Raw genomic sequence first — 21,854 nt, 5'->3', positions numbered from 1 at the left:
GTATTGGGTTTTTCAGAGGTCACTGATAAAACTACAACAGACATCATTGGAAAGAGAACTACCCCAAGAATATGAATAGATAACATGGTAACAAATTCCGTGCCTTTCCTCAACTATGGAAAGCCGAGGTTTTGAAAACCCAGTGACTGTATGGCATGAAAGCTAATAAGTTATATCATTCAGATAGAGAAACTAATGAAATGCCCGTAAAGTCATCTATTGTCTCTAAATCACTGTATATCTTACATTTCAAATTATGGTAGAATGGTATGAATATTACTGTTTATACACTTTGGCTCCATCATGAATAAATGATAGGGGTTATGCATTTGAGTTCTAGCCTATTATTCAAATCTGTAAATCTGCTGTTAGTCAACAGTCAAGAGCACTGTTGATGAAGGATGGAAATATTACCCTGTAAGACTTATTCGATGCTGCACAGGGTCATGAGGGATTGAACATTATCTTAAAACAAAAGCTGAACTTTACTGAAAACCCAAAGGACCATCTCTTGTGAAGCAGCGAAGCTGTCTAAAGGGCATTTCATTTCACTGACTCTGCTTAGTTTGCACAATTTACTTGCAAAAATGAAACACACTGGTTATAGCAAAACTTGATGTTTCAGTCTTAAAACTCTTAAAGGCATGGTTGTTCATGAGTTGCAGGGCTGACAAATGTATTTGTCTCATGTTCCTGCTATGTATTTTGCATTCAGCATCTAGTATGTTACTTTTTTGACAAAGTGCCTTTAGCTTACAAACAAGAAATGAAGAACCTTGCCAGAAACAGACCAAGGTTACAATGTTACAATTTACTTAACAATAAAAAGAGGAAGCCCTATATTTATCATCTCTACAAGACTCCTGAAAAACTGAAATTTGCAAATGACCTACATTATATTAATTCTAAATGCAACTACCATCACTGATAATTTATTCCACCAATAATCTTTTAATTCCAATAATGGCAACTGGCAGCATGGCTGAAACTGGCTTCAAAGGTAATGTACCACATTGCAATCTTCTAACCACTAACAATCCTATGAGGTCTTATAATACAGGGCAATATATTTTTACAGTTGACAGTCACTGAACTAAAGGACACATCATCTTGAGCTTTATGTAAAAGTACATGCATAGAGGAATTACAAAGGGGTGTAATTTCATGTTGGATTCACTAAGGCCAAGCCCCCTGAGTCTCCCTCATGTGGTCTATGATGTCAAAATAATACCTCAGTGAAAGACACGCTGAGGGGTGTTCTCAGTAGAATGGGATTGTCAAATAAAATTAAGTATTATCTATCTATTTCTTGTAGGAGAAACTAATCTTCACCCATGATGTTTAGACATGCCCTATGGTAAGTATATGCTTTCTGAAAGATAAATTCCAAGAGTTCTTCCATGGTTTCATATAGTCCAGGACAAAGCAGAAATGTCATGTTTCTTTTATGCATGTGAGGAAAATAGTAGAAAACAAGTTTGTCCTGTGAACCTCTGAATACCAAGGCATCAACTCACCATCACTGAAATGTGTGGCTACAGGGACCTCGCCTAGGGGCTGGCAGTAAGACTATCTTGTATACAAGAAGGGCCACAGCACACCTTAAGAACTGCCAGGGAATCGAATCACATCACTGTGGCGGGTGTTAATAGACTTCTACTTGATGAAAAAAGAAACACTGGTGGGAAAAAAGGCTTCTTACTGAACTCAGCTTCTGGTTGACAAAAAAACTGTCCTTTCCTTTTAAGGTTACTAAGAAACTTGACTGAAGGAAGCTTTTAAAAACTTTCAGATAAACTTCATTTGCATGACTGAGCTTTAAAGCCTCACTATTTTGGTCCTTCAGACTTCTGAGACTCTTGGTCCCAATGTTTGACTACCCACAAGCATCTCTATAGTGCCACTTACTCAATCAGAAAATAATTAATATCCTTCCCTGACAAAACAGCAACACTTCATCTCTCTACCACTTTATATAAACACTAAAAATCAATCAATCAATCAATCAATCAATCAATCACCCCCTCCTCCCCCAAAGGAGTACTTCCAGGGGCAAGGGAGGGACTTCCAGTCCCAAGTGGACGACCAGGAAGCAGGGTGCCTGCCAAGGGGTAGAGCTACCGTTGCAGCCCCGGGCAGCTCACCAAAACTCATTAAGGGGCCCTCCAACTGAAATAACTGTCCACCCCTGCACTACAGTAAGATGAATAATACAAGTAATCCCTTTCAAATCATTCTGGTGACAGATCATTGGAAAGAATGAGACAATTTACACATGGGGAAATTGCAGGTGAAATGGCTGAGCTTTATCAAAGTTGAGTTGGAGGTTGGCAGGGGGAGAGGGAGGAGGAAGGATGAGAGACAAAAAAGGTATCATAATGGAACTCTCTAGAGGAACTACGATCTCTCCACAATTCCCAGCTAGTTACCAAAGTTAAAAACAGACAAATACAGTATTTGGTGTGCAAATACATACAGGAACATTTTAGTAAGTTAATTATACAGATTAGTTTTTCCTTTAAATGTTTGAGCAGAGTCTAAGATTTAAAACTCATCTGTCTGCCATAAGGCACTACACAAATTCTAACTGAACTTAAAAGGAAGTTTAAACCTCAATGTAGTTACTACAGTCAGAAGGCTGTCATTATTAATATATAATGATCATATATTTCAGCTCCTTTTAGCTGTGTTTAGAGATGAAATATGAGCCTTATAAGGAAAGAACGTTTGAAGACAGTCACTTATTTGTGAAAGCTTTCCCAGCCATTTATTATTTCGCACACTTTATTTAAACGTTGAAAACATTTCAAGAATCTCACATCTAGGTATTAATATAAAGACGCTGTCTTTTCCATCTTTGCTATTTTTACTAGGCTCTAAGCTAAATTTACAGCTGCTGACCAACAGGCAAACCAAAAATTAATGTATATACATATAGGCAGCCACTCTTACAGTCTGACAAGTAATATATTTCTATAAATAATAAGGTCATGATGCAGAATATATAGAAATAAACAAGATTTTTACAATGCTTCCCAGTTTGCAGCAACTATTTGCTGAGCTTTGTTATTTGTGGCTTGAAATGGAACTTGGAAACATCTTGCTCTAGGATGCCACCAAGTTTAACATTTGAGGCTCATAACTGAATAGCTCACCCAATGCTGCCTTCTCACTATCCTTTTTGTGTTGCCTGGCATCTGTTGAGCACAGTAAGATAGTACTAGCCTGCATAGCTCCATTTTCAAAAGGAGGGATGTATTTGCATATATGCAATTTCCATTCATGCACACACACACACTTTTGTACTTGCACCCTACCTATCCGGTTATCTGTTCATGTGCTCAGAACCATTTATGCACAGGTGCCCAATAGCTTTAAATAAATACCCACAAATATATGGCTATAAATGGAAAGTATGGATTTGAAAGTCTTGTTTGCAGATCTTAGTCATACATTTTTGGTAGTTCTCCACAATTTTCTATGTATTACTTAGTCTTTCTGGTTTCAAGCTATGTTTAAAGAGCACCTAAAATTTCATGAGGAACTCGACATTTAGTTCCAAACTAATTCTGTGAATGTCACCAATCTTTTTCTCTCTCTTTCAAAATTAAAATACAGGTATTTTGGTAAAACATGCAAACAGTTTCATAATGGAGACCCACAAAAAATAACCATTTATATTCAGGTATTTAGACTGTATAAAACCTGATACTTTGTCCAAAAATGTCTGAGAGATGTTTATTTGCAGGCATTAGAAAATGCCAATGTCTCATACCAACTCAATGCACATTTTTCACAACCACAAGACTAACAAATGATTTGCAAAACCTGGGATTCTACAGATGGCACAGCCCTGGGAAAACACAGGGGAGTGATTATGTGGAGCCTAGCTCATCATTAAATATCACAGAATTTCCTAGAAATCTGATAAGACTAAATATATATTTTCAATTATGTAGCAGGCTCTATTCTTTTTAATGTTGGGATAAATCCTTATTTCGCAAAAAAAGACAAGTCAAAGGGACCTAACTGAGGAGAACTTACTTCAGGGCCAAGAGAACAGAAATTTGCCTCCTGCCTGAAACTGTTATCAGCAGGCAGATCTACACAAGTTGCTTTACCGTGCAGCAGACTAATTTGCTGCTGTTGCTGTTATAATCAGGTAAGAACTGCTATCTTAAAAAAAGATCAGAAACATCCAAACTACACTAACACTGATTCTTTTCACTGGGAGAATTTTGTATTTCTGTTCAGATAAAGCTGGGGTGTATTTAGTTGCATTAACTGTATGCGGCTGTTACTGGATTTCCAATATCACAATGAAAAGAAATCTTCATGACTGGTAAAATTCACAGGGAGTACTGTTCTTCCCCCCTTCTCTGAAGCGTGGATACTCAAAACCATGCTGGGCAAAACTGTGGTTGGCAAGCGAAACCTGTATAAGATTAGACCCTTCATTTAAACATATGGGCATTTCTACAGCCTCAGTACCTCTGGTCTTCTACTTGAAGCAAACTCAAGCTTCTAAGGGGTTTCACCTAAACAGAATGTTTCTTCAGTGTCTCTGAATTGATTACTGTTGCACCTATGACTATTTTAATTAGCCACAGCTAAACCAAGTCTTACTGGCAGTCTCCTGTTAGGAATCAGCAAATAGAGTTAGTTCCTCTTTCAGGATAAATCTGTACAGATGTGACACTGGATTATTATTAATGGCATTGATATAATGAGGTAGGAATTGATATATTTAAAAAAGACCAAAAACATCCCGGCTATACAAACACAGATTCCTTTCACCGAGATAATTTTGTCTTTCTGTTCAACGTCTCCCGAGTTCCAGTCATACTGCAATATTTAATTAACACCTCAGAATAGGGTAATAATGGGAAAGAATTCTCCTTTCTATTCTCATGGAGGACTACTGAAAAAACAAAATGGTATAACAAATGTAGAATAAAGAGGCAGCATAGCTGTCATGCACCATCTGTATAACATTAGCCTATGTACACACACTTCCAGTGAAGATGTGAACTTCAAAACTAATGTGGAAGAGTCCATGTGCCCTGAGAAGAGGAAGAATCCTACCAGCCTATCCAATTCTGTTCTTTAGGGATATGAAAACAAAACAAGGGGATGGACAAAGAATCTCAGGTCTCTACCATATTACTGTTCTTAAGGGTTTTCTAAAACGTAGGTAATGTGAAAAAATGCTTAGATAAACCACCCTATCATTTCAGACTTCTCCAGCACATCAATGGTAATAGGAAATACAGATGTGCACTAACAGGAGAATGAACCCCATAATCTGACAGCTGTGATATATAATAATTGATTCCACAGTAAACAGTAGTGAGACCACAACCAATGATTAGAACTTCAGAAAAGAAAATAAGCCACAGAGGTCAACTGAAGCTTTTTTAGCATAGTAAAAAATATTAAAAATTGCCCCTGAAAATGTATTAGTTATAAAGAGGAATAGAAAATACCAGTCTTCAAAATTAGTTCTCAAGCTGTTGAGTTAGTTAAACAAAAAAAAAAAATAAAAAAAAGACAACAATTTATAGTATACATAACAGAAAAAATATTAGTCAGTAGGGTAATGTTTCATTAGTGATGATGATGATATTAAGTACTGTGTGCATTTTTTCATGTTAAACTACAGCAAGTATGGAGAATCAGTTTATAATTATATAAATTACCCAATACTAGGGCAAAGATTACTCTGTTCAATACACCATTTATAACTCTTCCACTAAATCTAAACATCTGGCAGCAAGTTAGGTATCTGGAATTAGTGATGCCTTTGAAATGTCATCCTAAAACTAAATCAACAGGTCTAGCCACACCACTTCTGAAATGGCTATATTTTCAAAATCCTCTGGATTAAATGACAAACAGGTGGAATTTGTTTAGTTAATTCCACACATCTACTTTTGTCAAGGTGCATAGTGTATCTGGTAAGGAACACACAGGACTAGCTGAGCATGTATGATTTACTAGGGTTGCAATCTGGGAAACAGTCATGTAACATTTGCATATCTCTATCCGATGACATTCTTTAATGGTAAATAAGCAGTTTGTATCCCAACACACTAAAAAAAATAATTGACATTCGTGGGGGTTTTTTGCAGTTTACCGTATTTTTCGGACCATAAGACGCACTTTTTTCCCCCCAAAAGTGGGGGGAAAACGAGGGTGCGTCTTATGGTCCGAAGGTGTGTGTCCCGGGGAGACGGGGCGGAGCTTGCCCGCGGAGGCGGCAGAGCCCGAGCAGGACACCCGCCGCTTGTTTATGCCGTGTCCCGGGGAGACGGGGCGGAGCTTGCCCGCGGAGACGGCAGAGCCCGAGCGGGACATCCGCCACTTGTTTACACTGGAAGCCGGCGCCCGTGCCGGTGGCCGGGAGCCGGCAATAAAAATGGCCGGCCGGAACAGACGGGGCAGGAGTCCGAAGGAGGGACTCGCTGCCGCGGAGACTGAGGCTCCAGGAGGGGTGCGTCTTATGGTCAGGTGCGTCTTATGGTCCGAAAAATACGGTATTTAATTTTACTTAAAGTTTAACAAGTACCTCAAGACTACCTCAAGGCACTCACACTATTACATGATAAACAAAGCAAACCTTGCCTTCAGCAAAAGAACAGCATGCAAATATATATCTCAAGGAATACACTTATCAGTGTGGGGTTTTCTTGCAGCAACATCAATGTTTTTAAAAGGACTTTTTATTTAAACACTTAACTTACTATTATTCCTTCAGTTAGCATGGAACATCCCTCTTCCATCCCCCTGAGTCTTCTGTACTCCATACTTCTGTAAGAAACACATGACCCCTTCATCTCTCATTTCCTCTACCTCCTTTGTATTAGCCAAATGCTGGCTCTCCTCTCACACAAAACTTTGGCAGCTGCACTTGCTGGCCCTCCCCTTATCCACTTTCCCTGACACTTCACAAAAACATAGTGATGCTTATACAGGACAAATGGTCTCTCCACTTGTTCTGAATTTGTGCTTCTCCTGAGCACCATTCAGAAACTTCTCCCATCCCTCTCCCAGTGGCTGTGATCCACAGATCCCATACTACTCTCTCCCACTGCCTATCCTCTCTAACATACACTGGTAACAGCTTGGTTGTTCTTCTGTCATTCCTTCCATTAATTCACTTATGCATGCATACAACCTCCCCAAGCTGGGCCAAAAGCCACTAATCTGTCCACCTTCAAATCCTCATCAACACCCATTTTTGTTGTGATGCTTACAGGAATTTATTAATAGTTGCATCAATCATTACTGCTGGCAACTAATATCATATTATCTATGGAGGCAGGGGATATAAACAAATAGAGTTGTTATGCATACTCTATATAGACACATTCATATTCCTATTAATATGCATCACACATAAATACACAGAATGACTGTGGTATTTGAAGTATATATGAATCAAGACGTGAGAAAACCTTGCCTTACAAAAGTCAGCGGTGAAAACTCTCTAGACTTGAACATGTCATGGATGTCAAGTAAATAGACAATCTTTTGCTTGTAGGGACTCAACTCTGCAATACTTGCTTTAAACTTCCAATAATTTCAACAGAAATTCCATGAGTCCAAGGGAAAAGTGCTGGGATAAGGACCACTGTTGGATCATTCATACTTCAGCTGCCAATACAGGAAGTACTAAATTAGTTATCTTATGTTGTAGATGTTGAATGCCAGTTTTGATACTATAAATCAGAATATACTTGTATTGATTTTAGACAACAAATTCCTAGATAAGGTCGTATTGCTCCTGAAGAAATTTTTCAGCTCATACTTTGCATAATTTCTATTCCTCCCCCGGAAGAATATCTACATGTGAGGTCTATTTGGAAATATGAATGAACTTGCAAGATATATGTTGTTTGTTTATTCTTTACTCTAACATTTGGATGAAACCCTAACATATAAAAATACACACACACACACACACACACACACTACTTCTCCCCCCCAGTGCACATTTTCTTCTTCACTACTTTAAATCTTGGCACATCTGACAGAGTTTTTATCATGCTCATTATTTTTGGTCTAAACCAGCCTGAACCACTTGCATATCATATTAGCACACTATTTCTTTCTTCTTCTGGAAGTCTCAAAACACAAACTGGATTTCAGCCAAATAAATACTTAATGGTCAATATTTTCTGCGTTGTGTCTATCTCAATGAATAAAATACTTAAGGATGAACCTAGTAAATTAAACATTCCAACATATGAATCTCTCTTAAAAGAGATTTATTTTTTAAAAGCACATGGTCTACCAGAGCTAACCAACAAAGGTTATGCAAACCATATTTTGGCTAGTACATAAACAATTTTGTTACACATTAGTAATGTACTATTGCCATAAATATTCCCTTTTACTAGCCACATCAACCCCGATAGTGCTGGAAATTAAAACGAGCAATTCGTTTGTAAAATAAAGTCACTATGGCAGAAAAGCTATCGGTATTGCTATATACTATATTTACTAGAATATAAGATGAACCTGAATATAAGACAACCCCCAATAATTAAGATTCTATATATGCAAGTGTATATATTGGTCATAATTTTCCAGGTATAGAATCCATTAGAGGTTTGCCTTGAATTTGTCCCACTCCCACTGCTACACCAGGGGAAATAAATCTGGGGGTGGGGGAGAGTGTCAGGAGGCCCCTTACCCTCTGCCTCTCCCCTCTTTTTCCCCCTGCAGAACCTGACCCCCTCCGTACTGTCAGACCCTGCTCTCCTTGAGTACAGCGAAGTGAGAGGAAAATTTGAAAACACTAACCCTGAAATAAACATACCTGTAGTAATTGGCATATAGTACGATAGACTTAATTCATCCATAACTGATGCATTTTCCTTTTTTTGGAACTGCTGCAAGTTTTAGCACAGATATACCACAGGCAAACTTCTATGAAGCACTTCTGTACCTACTTATATATAGTACAAACTATACACGATGTTAGTCCAAAACCTTCTTGTATTTCAGTAAATATGGTATATAAATAACCTAATGGAAATGGAAATCTCTGTTTGGGATTCAGATTCCTATATACTTGAGATTGAGGCTCCTCTTCAAATATATTTACCATTCTGGTGGAAAGATAACTTACGGTAAATACATACTTTTTAACTCTAATTTACCTAAACGTCTGAACATTTTTTCTGACTCAAACCAAGCCAGGTATTTTTTTTTCTGACAGCTAAAATTTAAATTCCCCCTCCTAAGATGTAATATGGAGTTGAGCTCTCAACTGTTTTTTTCAGAGCTTCTCAAGACTTAAGACATTTCTGGGAAATCAGTGTGTATGTGCACGCACATATATAAGATACAAGCTCAGAAAAAGAAACTCCTGCAAAACATCATGAATGAAAGTTTTGCAGAATTAATGTGTTCCATGTGCACTGTGCCGTGACAGCTGTACTTCCTGAATTCTCTTTTAAGGAAAGAGAAGGATCTATTTGTTTAATTAACTGCTTAAAAAGGCTTTACCACCTATTGAACAGAGGATAAATCACAGAAACCAGTACACAGCTGGTTTATTCAGGCTGTGCACTCAGCAAAATATGTGCAGAAGGTTAAGGTCTGAAGGAAAAAATAAAATCAGCTCCCAAATGCAGTGCCTTAACATATGTTAGGGATGGGAAAGAGATGAAGCCTGATACATCCCACTATGACCCTGACTCCCATAACAGATTAAACACTCAGTCTTTCAGCATTGTGCACTTGGCAAATACAGAGAAACTGGCTCATAGAGAAAGAGAGAGAGAGAGAGAGAGAGAGAGAAGCTTTGCTATTTAAACTTTTGCTATTTAAACTTTAGGTTCACATTTTTGGAAAAAATTGCACTTGTTGAGATTCCAGGTCCCACCCTCTCCCTACTATTATTTATTTAAGTTTTCTGGCAGCAACTTACCTCAAATGCTATTTAAGCAAGAAGGCATCACAGACATATGCCATTGTGAGATAATAAACACCTCTGAAGTGCTGTCAGGTGGAACTGCTGCCTCCAACAGTCTGAGGAACTTGTTATCTCAAAAAACATAAGGTTTAGGAGTGTCTTATTTTACAATTATAAACCAACTCCAAATTTAATTTCAAATCAGTGTTTCTCCCTTCAAGGAAAAAATGTTCTTGTGGTAAGTTTTGCTAGATTGTTGGGACTACCAGAAACTTTGTATTGTGTCACCACTAACGTAGCTTAAAAATACAATACTTAATTGGCAACAAAGCACATTAGTGTTTTTTGTTTGTTTTTATAGAAACAGGGCATAGTACTTCCCATTTTTTACTGGTAGAGTACAAAGAAATATTAAAAAAAATATTATTACTGTTGTCAGTAGTTGGTTTTGCATAGTAGTGGTTTGGATAGAGAGCCTGGAAAGTAAGATCTTCTGTTAATCTGTATACGAGTGCAAAATTCTCAAAAATGTCTAGTTAGTGTGTTTCCACCATGACCTAGTGGACATATCATCTCTAGAAGTAGAAAACTCTTTGTTCTCCACAACTTAGTGAACATGTAGCCTATACAGTTTCCAATGAGCGTCAGCTATAATGGTAATTATTTGTACTTTCAACAGAATTGGAAATTTTGTGTTTTACATATGTAAAGTATTATTTCTTGTTATCATTCAACTGTAACGGTATCTGTCAGTGAAGCAACCATTAACGAAGATTCTCTGGGGCTTTTTCCACCCATGTCTTATGCACTGTACAAAATAAACTTGCTCCAGTTTCAGGATTAGAATGTGGAACTATTTAATTTATGTTCTTTGGGTGCCACTACTACTAAAGTGAAGTACTCTAGGTGATAGATCTTACCTTAAAGTAACTTCCAGCAGCCATTACTAAAAATATAGATTAATATGGGGTGGAAGGATTTGGTTCATTGAATTGCTTTCTCCAAAATAAAGTAGGAAATTGTTTGATTCAAATACAGTCATGGGTCATGTACTTTAAATCCAAAAACCTGTATTATAACATAAAGGACCATAAGCTGAAGGCACAACATGCCAAGGACTTCAGTAAAGGTCTAAATGTGACTAGTCATATATCCTTACAAAGTTTCCTAGATTGCATTCAGAGTTCACCAATTTTACAAGGTCAAGACTACTCTGCATAAAAACCATGAGGAAAAAAAACACACCATTAAACCAAATCCCTACATTTTTATAAATCCACCACTAACATTTCAAGCACTTTACATGCATGTCTCAGTAAAATAGCATAATGGCAATAATGTTAGGAACTGAAGAACCTCATCAAAGGAATAAAGCTAATTCAAAGAATAATACTGAAAACAACCAGGACAGCAAAAGATTTCATAAAAATTAGAAGTGCTACCACCAGAACAAGCATGATTAAAAACAGATTAGTTCTAAATTTTGCATCGCCCAAGTAGCCCAGTCAGGCTGCTATATCCTGTAGGTAGGTAAGGGCCACTGAAAAAAAAAAAAATCTGCTCCCATCCAAATGTGTTCCATTCGCTGAAACAACGTGTTTCTGACTTACCCTGCTATTAATAAGAATACAGCCAGGCCCAATATGTTGTCTGAGCAAATGCCCACTTAAACCTACTACCATTTGGCAGATAACAAATAATACCAAAAAAGAGGAGGTTAAATTAGAAATAAGACCATGAATGGAGACTTTGCAAACACTATAACTGTTATAGTGGGCCAAATTCTGCACAAACTTGATATCCTCTATAAACTGACTGACTTCATAGGGTTTTAGTCCATTCAAAATTTAGCCCATTACATCTGCTCTTGAACCCAAAGTGCTAACAAAGAAACCCTGACCCATGATTTAAGATGGATCAGGGGCAAACTGTGAACTATAACGTTAAAAGCAGCAAAAAGATCCAACAAAGGCATCTATACAAATCCCTTGTCAGCAATCATTTACAGATCACTAGAAACCTACTAAACACAGCTGCAGTGCTATAGAAATATTTGAAAACCAGATTTAAAACATTACCATTGTCATTTTCATTGTCTGAAATATGTTTCACCAGCTGGGTTTTTCTCTATGCTAAAAAGAATTGCAAGAAAGAGTAATCATAATCTGATTTTACTCCAAGGCACATAATGATTTTACGAGTATAAAATGTCACGCAGTAACATTTGATGTGACATGGTAGAAACATTCATAACCAATACCAGAGTTGCCAGGCAGGCTTCTACAAGCAAAGTAGACTAAAGCACCAGGAGCTGCAGTTCTTAAGGAAGTCAAATACATTATTTTCCAGCTAAACTCACATATTGAAAGGTGCACTTACTGAAGAACAGCTACAAGAATCCCGATCGAAGTGGATCTATCAAGCTGATTTAACATAAATGGGGAGATTTTTGCACAATGAAAAGTTAGGTAGTTATTTGCCATCTGTGCCTTTCAAATGTTCATCCTAAAATATTATACTATTCCTTAATAGGATGACATTTAACACCTATGCTTGCTTGGTAACAATCCAGGTAACAAACTGCAGACTTGAGTAATTTTGAAAAGCAAATGAGCCCTGAGTATGCTCTCCAGAAACTACTGGACTAATATGCAGAATTAGTCTTGATCAATCCATCACCAACAGACTTCATATAAACTTCAAGACAATCAAAGCTTCTTCCAATTCTGTAGTTTTAGACCACCGCCTTCACTTCTCTCATCTTCTTTTCAAACAATGAAACAGAGAACTTTAACCAATTTTCACTTAACATGTTTGACTTTTTTTCCCTAATGAGCGGTTTAGAAGTTAGTTGTGTAGTTACTAATAACTAATGCTTTAATATATGCTGTCGCATGCTGGTGTCATACATTATCAGTACTTCAATTTCAGAGAAGTGTAGGACTAAAGAAATAATTAGGTCCAATTGTAACCTTTTGTACACCAGCTTTATAGTAACCTCAACAAGGAATTTGTACCAATTAAAACTAAATGTTCAAAGTGCAAACATCTAACCATTTTGATAATGTACAAGAAATGGCAAAACACATCCGATTTCCCACTCCAACCCCTGCAAGATAAAACAGCTCATCACTGATAAGTCAGAACCTCTAAATCAGTGGTGATCAACTTTTTAGTTCTGCAGGCCAGATTAAGTAGTGTAGGGCTGGTTCACAGGACAGATCCGCAGGGCAGATCCCTTGTGGAGTCAGCGCACAGATCAGCGCTGCACCACCACAGCCCTATGCATCTGGCCTAGTGTGTAGAGTCTAGCACCCAGTTTAGCTAACCAGCCTGTCAGATCTCACAAGCCTGGAAATTTAACAGCAGCGGACTGGAAATTAATGCTGCAAACACTCCCCCACCACCAAATTTTCAGACCTGTGGGGAGCCTGGTGGGCCAGATGACAGCTCCATGGGCCAGATCTAGCTTCTGGACTAGGGGTTGACACCTTTGTTCTAAATGGTGCCATTGAATTTTCATGTAGTAAGAAACAAGCAAGAAACTCTTACAGGGGTGTGTGAAGCGGGCTGTATTCAATTCAGATTTGGCCCGATTCGGGGGACAGAGATTTGATTTGTTGATTAGGGTCACTGTCCCGATTCGATTTGGCCGAATCCGAATCTGAAGATTCAATGCTGATTTGGAGAATCAGCAATTCAGCCACAGACAAAGCTTTAAAATATTTTTTCTACATACCTTGAGGTACCAGACATGGCTTGTGAATGCTGAGATGGAGTGGCAGATGGAGTATCGCACAGAAGTGTGTGGGGAAACCCTCCCCCCCACACACTGACTCAGCAATCAGCCACAGGGGGACCCTGGGTGCCCCCCAGACCCAAGAAGCACCAGTCGCTGAGCCAGGGGGTAGAGGGAGAGTCCCTCGTGCACTCCGCAGTGGACCTGGAAGTGAACCAGAAGTGCTTCTGGTCCACATCTGGGTCCACCGCTGAGCACGCTGGGGACCTCCCTGTGCTCCCGTGGGGTGCTCTATCTGCCCCACCATCTCAATATTCACAAGCCACCTGGCACCTCAAGGCACATAGAAGAAACATTTAAAGCCATGTATATGTCGGAATCATCAAATCTTTCCGAATTGATTCGGAGTGTTCCAATTCAATTCGGAGAGATCAAAGGGTCTCCTGATTCAATCTAGATTTGGAGATTCACCTGAATTGAATCAGCAGCTGAAACTTCACACACCCCTAATCTCTTATATGGAAAGTTATACAACTACTGACCTGCAGGCCTAAGTACCAACTTGATTAGACTGGATGTTGTCTGATCCGTACTAGCATGTCTCACCGTGACAGGAACTTAAGTCAGCTCCTCACAATGCCTCAGATTAAACTGGAAGCAAGAAATAAGGACTTTGGAAATCAGGAACACGGTGGAAATCACTGCAAATGCCGACAGGGTAATCATTAATTGGTCCTTATTTAGTGTAATGTCAGTACCACACAACACTAAACAGAGTACAGCCAGCAGGCTTAGTCAAAATATATCTGTTCAACACCAATCAATTACTTCTTGTAAAAGCTTTTTGTAGCATCACTACTTCTTTCAGCTTAAAATAAGCCCTTAAAAGTAAGGCCTTATTTTAGGGAGTTAAGAGAGTTTGTCATGATGAGAGGCTTTAACCCTTGTCCTACCTGCCCATTGCTCCTTGATGCACTTCTATGCCTCTAGTCTTCCCTTCTCTCATTTCTGTTTTGTTCATTCTTCTCAGCCTCCTTCCCCATTCATATCAACTCATGGTAAAATAAAAATAAATAGAAACTAATGGTAAAGACTACAGAAAGATAAATCGCAGGGGAGAATTCCCATTCTACAACTAAACAGTGTCCCAGGTTGTTAAAAAAGACTGAAAAGTTCTCCTGAGAAGATATATATATAGGGCTTGTTTCTCAGTGGCACCATCTCTGTTTTACACAACTCCCGGCAATGAAGTAATTCCACATGTCCCTCTGTCTTCACACATGTATTAGAATGTACACAGAGTTATAAAAAGGGTACCAGAAAGAGACTGGTATGTGGTGGTTCTTGAAACATGTAAAAGCAACAGTTTTGCAAGTTATATGTACTGATGTGGTCCTAGTTCCATGAATATGCCATGAGTGACTCTGGTGATCCAAAACCTTGCATAATTTATCAAATATTTGACTGCAAAGTACTGAGCCCTCGCCTTTGCTTAGGCACACATTCAAGTCTTTAGCTTGTGGTGGCATATGGAAGTGCTACTGTTAGTCACATAAGTGTTTTGTTTTGAGAGATTTGAAATGAGTTTCAGTAATAAAATTGGGGTTCACTGCTATACTCAGACAACAAGTCATAGATATTGTCAGAATTAGCCAGTGCGTGATGCAATCATGTTATTATGCTTTATTCTCCATTTTCATGTATGCGTTATGGTTGCATGGGACAGTTTGGATAGAGATGATCCTGCCTCAGGCAGGGGTTTGGACTAGATGACCTCTGGAGGTCCCTTCCAGCCCTACTTCTCTATGACTTATCTCAAGTAACTGGGACTGCCTTTATTTTTTAAGTCTTTCACTACTTCATCACTTAAGGTATTTTATAGCGTGCACACTATGTATGCAGTAGTCATTTCTCTATACATATTCATGTGCTTCTCCAAATTAAATACACCATAAATTTTTTAACTACTATTAGACAGTACACATTGCGCCCGATCTCAGCCACTATAAATCAACACAGTTCCACTAAAGGCAACAGCACTTGCACCAATTTGCAAGTACTTGCACCATATGAGCACCTGGCTACTGGGTAATGAAGTATTTTATGAAGTTTCTTTTTTAAAAAGGTAGATATTAAAAATTAATATTTTTCTAAATATGGGAAGAAAAGAAATTATTTCTTTTTAAGAGTGAAGCATTACTTCTTAAGAGAAGGCATGATGGAGATTTCACAGTTGTGCAATAGAAGCTATATTATACTGTGTAATCATTTGTTTTTTCTACTGAGATTGTTACAAGGGAAAATTACTTTTAACTGTGTTCTGTTTCACTGTAGAGCTACTACGGGTTTTTACTGATTGACTTTAATAGGTTTTGCCCTTTCATGACCAACCCTCAAACTTCAAAAATTCTAATTTTGCCATTTACTAGGAAATTTAAAGCAGTACCATCAACTCAGAAAATTCTGTTAAAAAGTCTTAAGTTACCGGGTGTTACTTCTTAAAGTCTCAGGCCCTCGGGTTAACTGTTTGCTTGAGAATCCTTGTATTTTAGCAAAAGAATAAGCAATTTTTTGTTCTGTTCCTCTAAAAAGCTTAAAGGAAGTCCTAGTCTAAAACATTTTAGAGCAGCAGTCGGCAAACGTTTAAGGCTGTGGGCCAGACTGAGCCGCTTAGGGTCAGAGGCAGGCCAACAGGCGAGTGGACAGGTGCTAGGATTCAGTTGCTACTGCCATTTTTCCCTGTGTCAGCGCAGGGAAAGTACATGCCAACATGGGGAAAGTGACTGCAGTTGAAGTCCCTTGCTGCCAAATGCCAGTGAAACCCCAGGTCTGCAGGCTGAAATGAAAGACTCTGTGGGACAGATCCACCCTACAGGCCACAGATTGGCAACCGCTGGTTGATGATTAATGATAATTGATATCTACTTGTTAGCTACAGCCTGAGATCTTGCAGTAACCAGAGGAAATGTTACAAGGATACATAGAAAGCATACCTCAAGAAAACATGCTGATACTTATTATGTAAATAAGTCCACCTCTTAGGTTTTTAAGAGAAAGTTGGAAGCAGCTTAGAAAAGAATAATGTAAGAGACAGAAAAGAAAGTGGGGAAAAAAGCAAACGGAGAAAAAATTCTTCCACTATGGCACAATGCTCTCTCCTTTTGATTCCTCATTTCTTTGATAAAACCAAGTTACAATAACAATGCCCTCATTTCCCTCTCCCATGTATAATAACTGATGTCTGTTTGTGTTCTTTGCTTACTTGATAATATTTTCTTACTGCTCCCTTCAGTGAGAGAGAAAGAGAGAGTATGTACTAGGGGGTGGGAAGGAAATAAAATTTCCTTCACTCATCTAAACCCTAAACTGCAGATATACCAAGATATGTTCTTCAGCTGCTTGCTTGTTGCACCCAAAATATTAAAACTACTTTCATTTGTTTCCCCCATTTTCTCATCTGATGCAACTGGCAGTCCTGTCCTCACAATCTCTGCTTCCTTCTAGGCTTCCAGAACAGTTTAAGTTATATCTATACTGCATAAACTGATGCCTTGGCACTTTCCACATGAAAAGTACACCATGATACCAATTTTGTATGTGCAAGGCATTGTGGGTAATTGCGGTAATTAAGCTAAAAAAGACACGCTAAGATAAAATAAATACCAGTTGCCTACAGACAGCGATTTAGAGTTCTGGCTAATTCACAACATGTTATTTGGAAAGGAAAGTCTTTAAATGCTATTTTGTTTTAATAATAAGTTAGCCAAGAGTGAAGTAATCCTGTCCTTTTTGGGGTCCTGTCCTTTGCAGAAGGCTATACAGGGAAAGTCAGTAAAGTGCAGACAACATGGGGATCAAATTAGGTCCTCTGCTTTCAACTTAACATTAAAAGCACTATTTGGCTTCCCACAAATACATTTTCTGGGGAGAAGCATATGAGACAAAAAGTTAAAAGTATTTTCTCCCATCCCACCCCACCTAACAATTTTATTTCCAACCAGAATTAATAAATATGCCAGGTGAGTGCTAAGTATAGCTGCTTGCATCTGGTGCAAACAAAAAAAAATGAAAAAAAAGGAATAAAATAAGAGATGCTGGGGCAACCTTATTGCTGATGGCATAAATGCCATTAATAAATACAAACAGATTACAGTCAGGGCAGACACCCTCAGACCTATCAGTAGCGCAGATCCTTCCTAATACAAAAAAAAAAAATTCTTGGGCCACCACTTCCTCATCTGCCTCTCTCATGGACTCCTTTACTTTCATTCACACAATGTTCAGTAACTGCAGTGATTACATTCCTAGGATCTCTGTTTCCATGTAAGTGTTTAAAGTGCTTTTAGTTACCCTTCAAAATGATCAACAGCAAGATATACAGTGGGGAGCCAATACTATAAAAGCAGACAGCTCTTGACGAATCCCAACCAGCATGCTACAGTACCTTTGGGTGCCTTGAGATCCTTTCAAGGGTGCCATGGGGTGCCACACAATGTCAGCACTGCCACAAGTATATACAAAATTCATAAAATAAATCCAGAGATTTCAAATAGGAATCCATAATGTTAAAAACATTCTGACCTGCTATGGGCTTTCTGAGTTCTTTGCAACAGAAAAGCTGCTCTATTATTTTTTCTATGGTCAAAAAAAGTGAAAACTAAGAACTGGAATTTTCTGAGGGGTGTCTTTAATCTAATGGGGGGGTGCCTTGAATCTAGAAGCAGTTGACCACTGCCATAGACCATCAACAAATACTCCCCAAACCAGTTTGATGATAACCAGGGCTTGCAAATATAGCCCAAATGATTGGAAGCCATGTTACTCCAGAGACCTAAGAGAGAAGAGGGTAAGTTACAGACACATTAAAGACCGGAATACCCTGTATTTGAGGCACTCAGAGCAATTCCACATTCAGTGTGCATTTTATGCCTTTCGAAGACTCAGTTCTGCCAGGTGCTGAATATTCTGGCCCCTCTCCAGCAAAGCACACGCTTCACTAAATCAACAGGACTATTCACATGTTTAAATATAAGCGCGTGCTTAAGTGCTCTGCTGGATCAGGGCCAGAATGCTCAGTAGCTTGCAGGGTCACACTCCTACTGCTCCTCAAGTTTATGTCACATGGTAACTTGCAAAAGTTTGGGGGAAAGGAAGTAAGCTTCAAAAATAAAACATTTATAGAAAAAAAAACCCAACATAACTTTAAATAGTCTCCTCAGTAGCACGAGGTAGGCCCAACCACATTATAAGTACAAACAACATCAAAGGAACAACTAAAAACAACAAAAGGAAAACTAAAAATTGAGAACACTGTTCACTTACATTTACTGAGTGATCACTGTGCATACTGTTGTAGATCTGCTACTGACTGAAATGGCCACAAGAACCAGTAAGGTTAACCAGAAAAGCTTCAGCAGCAAGGAGCAAACTATAATATTTTTAAAAATTAAGATTTTAATATTTTACACCTATAACAGTCTTAAAGACCATAATAAAGTTTCCAATTTTAATGGGGTTCTCTGATTGTAAATGAAAACAGTTTGGCCTATGCTATAGGCTCCAAGTTTACGTTTGTAAGAAGACAAAGAAAGGCTCCCAAATTGAAAAAGCAACCTGCAGCCAGCTAAAATACATAAGCAGAGTCTGATGGACAGTAACCCATTCCTTTATCTTCAAATGGGAAACTATATAACAGAAATACCATCTATCTTATCAAAGATATATGAAAAGGGAAAAATAAATTGCTGCTCTTGGCCTAAAAATATGATTACATATCATTTCCCTTATATTCTTTACAACTCAGAACTTTGACATTTGTGAAAATATATATTTCATTGATACTGCCAGTAAACATTAGCTTAAATAAACTGCATTAAAAACAAAAGATAATATTTCTCTATGTCATAAAGGAATTATGTTCTCATTAAATACTTCATTTTTCGTTCAGCAGGTTCACCTCTGAAGAGGTACTTAATTAAAGTGATTTTTGTGAAAGTGGTCAATTAATGCACATAAATCTATTTTTCAGGATTCACCTTTATTTAACTGGATCAGTTTGCTACTTTCTCACTGTTCAATACAGAGGACAATAACCAACTTGTAATTCAAGAGTATGAATTTCCTGGCACTGCTTATTAACAAAGAGTTATGCCAGTTATTGTAATTATTGAGAAAGAAATTGATTGTGTAGCTTTAAAGTGCTCACCTTTCCACTAAGGGAGGATCTGGGACAGAGAAAGAGATGTGGTAGTTCCCCTAGTTAAAAATATAGGCAGCTTACAAATGGGGAGGAAAAAAAAGCACTTTACTTCCAGCTCTGTGCGCCCTTGTGCTGAGTACAGCATATAACCAGAAAAGGCACCGTGTTAGTTTGACCTAGCTCACCCAACGTCTGTACAGATCCCATGCTTCAGTGGGGCTTTTTGGCGCATTTATCTAATAGGTGATTGAATCAGCTATTAGATAAAAGCGCTGAAAAGCCCTGCTGAAGCACGTGATCTATACAGATGCTACGCCCCACCCCCTAAGTCAAATGTGCTTCCTCTTCTAGTAAAGATCTGTTTTTGGTTTTTTCCCCCACTTCTGTCAGCAGCCAAAGAGCTTAATTTGAAACAAATAATACAGAACAATGGTTTCCAATTTGAACACTGTCTGAAAAAAGTTTGTGATTTCAGTCCATCTCCAGGCAGATGATTTTCCATTACTACTATTCCCATAAAGACACTGTATACTACACTGGCAAAGCATGGAAGGCTTGTTTTACCCCAGATGAAGCTACAATTCAGGGAATATTGTTTCAGGTCTGCAGAAGTGTTGAATTGGTACCTAATGGACTTACATGAATTCATCTAGTACACTTTCAAACTTTTTTCTTTTAATTAAGTAAAAGCAACAGTGAATGTGTAAGCCACATTTTGAGCCTAATAACAGGGTATGTTTGCAAAGCATACACCATTTGTCACTAGAGGTTTTTTGTGGTCTGTGGGAAGAGTAAGGAAGCACATAAAAAGCTGGCTTTAGCACTTTGTTAAATCTTCCCTTTTAGTGTGCCCCTAAATCTGCTCATTTTGGAGTTTTACCCAGCCCCCATAAAAAAACAAAAAAACCCAACCTTGGGAGTAGCTCTTTTCCAATAAGCACATTTTAGGAACAAAAGTGTGGGTTTAATTTTTTTTTTCGGGGGGGGGGGGCGGGAATGTTGTAAGTATTAATTTTAGAAAGATGCATTGCCAAGTATTTTTGTCTCAAATTTTGGTTCCTTTTAAAATTATCAAAATCTTATGGAGTTGCCCAATGACAAAAAATATCCAACATCAAATCATAATTTCAGTCAATAAGAAAAGCTATATTCAGCCAATAACACATCATCTGGCAACAAGTTGTTTTGATGCTGAAGATGTACTAGCAAGCCAAGAAAGCATATGTGAACCAAAATAGATAAAACAACACCCATTCTCAGAACTGTGCCACGGTCTTCATCAATGATACTCCTGAAAACAAATTAAACACTACAAAAACGTAGTGCTTCATGAAAGAGAAAGAAAAAGGAGAAAAAGAAAGAACAAAAATTAAAAAAAGAAGAGAAATTTCACTGTTTTGCTAAACAGTAAAACCACCAGCCTACACCAGCCTAGAAAGGAAGGAAATGCTAATCTCACATTTTTAAGAAAGCATTATAAAAAAGGAGGATGAACAACAAAAATTTTAAAAATGATACAAAAGTAGTTAATAGTGGTTTTTTAATATTTACTTTGCTGCTATTTGGGGAATAATTTCTTCCAGTTAACTGAAGTTGGACTCAGAGGACCACTTTAATCCAGAGAGATTAATTACAGCCTTGTAGTTACAAACACAAGTTTGGGAAGCAGAGTACCGAAAGAAAAAAAAGAGGAAGAAAAGCCTGTCTCATTGGTAATTAGCAAGTTTATGTGCTTTAAGATTATGCTATGCAAATTGTGATCTAACTACACCTGAATGCAGAAGGCTACACAGGGTATATATAAATCAAGGTAAAACAGGCTGCAGGGATGTCCAGGAAATATACTGCCAACAGAGGTAACCGTGTTGCTAGGGTGACTAAAATGCCTCTCAACTGTCCTTCATTTGAAATCCAAATGTACCTGTATCTTGTGAAGTCTTCCTGTGATCTCACTTTTATTTACATTAGAAATGCTGACTCATCAGGCTGAG

General features: G+C 38.1%; 1 protein-coding gene across 9 annotated transcripts in view; it reads right to left on the bottom strand.

The window, feature by feature from the left end:
• ZNF516 (zinc finger protein 516) overlaps positions 1 to 21,854 on the bottom strand; it is a 210,666-nt gene that overhangs the window by 117,678 nt on the left and 71,134 nt on the right. The window lies entirely within an intron of this gene.

The sequence above is a fragment of the Crocodylus siamensis genome, chromosome 3 (assembly GCF_052110815.1).
Source record: "Crocodylus siamensis isolate JL-2025a chromosome 3, ASM5211081v1, whole genome shotgun sequence".
Lineage (NCBI taxonomy): Eukaryota > Metazoa > Chordata > Crocodylia > Crocodylidae > Crocodylus > Crocodylus siamensis.
Note: the sequence above shows the minus strand (reverse complement) of the source record. Positions and strands in the feature narration are given on the sequence as shown.